Source organism: Akebia trifoliata, chromosome 13 (assembly GCF_017979445.1).
Source record: "Akebia trifoliata isolate Shusen 1 chromosome 13, ASM1797944v1, whole genome shotgun sequence".
NCBI classification, from domain to species: domain Eukaryota; kingdom Viridiplantae; phylum Streptophyta; class Magnoliopsida; order Ranunculales; family Lardizabalaceae; genus Akebia; species Akebia trifoliata.
This window is the reverse complement of record NC_141387.1, coordinates 3,877,548-3,879,177: the sequence shown is the minus strand read 5'-3', so window position 1 is coordinate 3,879,177 and position 1,630 is coordinate 3,877,548.

Sequence of the window (1,630 nt, the reverse complement as noted above, 5' to 3'; positions counted from 1 at the left end):
ATCCCCTTAATATTGTCATTTTTCAATTGAAGAGCCGAGAACGTGGGTTTGGTGGCCTCTTTTATCATTAGTCATCTCTCCCAACTTAAAGTCTCTAGTTGTACCCCATGTTTTTAGTTTCTTTATTTAATTTTATATTAAATGAAGACCATGAGGACCATCAGTCACATTTGAGCACAATTCCGCGCTTATCTGCTCCACTTGGAACACATTCTTCACCATTCAATGTATTAATTCCTATCTACCTGTGTACTATCTGATCACCTTTACTTTTAATACGAAAGAATATTATTAGACAGATAGATAGGGATAGAAAAATTTTATCCCTAGAAAATATGCATTGATCTTCTCTAAAAATAGGAATTTTTATTTATTTTTGTTTCTTATCTCAAATCTTTGTTTTATCTGCTATCAGTCCTTAAAATAATGGATTGGGTGAGGCCACACTGCTAACTGTTAAGTCTACAAACTTATTACATGCCCAAGATTAATGCTGGCTTTAGTCACCAATTGAATGAAAAATTTCTGAACAAACTTAAGAGGTTGGGGCAGAGAGCCAGAGAGTGCTCGAGTCATGACGATCTGACCCTCCTTTTTGTACGCTACCTTCACAGAAGCATAGATACTTTTCTCAGCCCATGCGATCCAACCAAAGGTCTAGCAACATGTGGGCCAACTGATAATGAAATGTTTGAATATTTTGGGAGCATGGGAGATTTTCGGAGTCGGTGTTTGGGTAGCACTTCGTTATTTGGGGTGTTAGGTGGTTTTGAGAATCAGAGTTTCGAATGGGACTTCAATGTTCTAGGTTTAGTAGGGTTTCGACAGCACTTCCGCTCTGTCGGAAGATTTTGGGAGGTTCTTGGGGCAGAGCTTTGGGGGCTTATTTAGCCAGTCCTAGCGTTAGGATTTGTTCCAAGACATGCACTTTGATATAAAAACCCTTCTTAAGTAGGTGAAGAGATCATGTTGCTGGCGTTTTATGAAGAAACCTTTGATTGAGAAGATAAATCAAAATCCTTCTAATGTAGGTGAAAAGATCATATTGCTGGTTTTTTTATGAAGAAACCCTGAAGATCCTTAGATTGAGAGTATGATCCAAGAATTAATTAAGAGGATCCATGGATCGAGAGGATGATCATGAAGTGTACCGTTAGTAGTGGAAGATTTTTTTTTTTTTTTTGTCTAAGTTTGGATAGTTCAATTTTTTTTAAAGTATTTTGAGCTATAGGAGAGTACAATTTTGGAGTCTGCCCCACGTCCCTAGAGCTCCAAGTGTATTGAGGGCTTTCCTAATGTGGGTATTTTTGTAAATAGACGTGCCTCATTGTCATCCAACGGCACTTTCTTAGCACTCTTTGTAAAAAAGAACCATCAACTTTTCTCGAGTGTATAACACTCGAATCTCGAGGAAAGTATCTATGGTTCTATGAACGACAACACATTTGCTTAGTGTTTTTTCTTTTTTAAATTGGGAATACTTTCAATTCATGTGGACCAATGGGACTATGGGCTTTACCCAAACCAAAATATTGACTATAATATATATAGGCAATGTGTTTTGTTCTATATTAGCTAAAAGTTTTAGAATGGGCTTTAGGATGATGTCTATGATGACAAGTTCATCCTC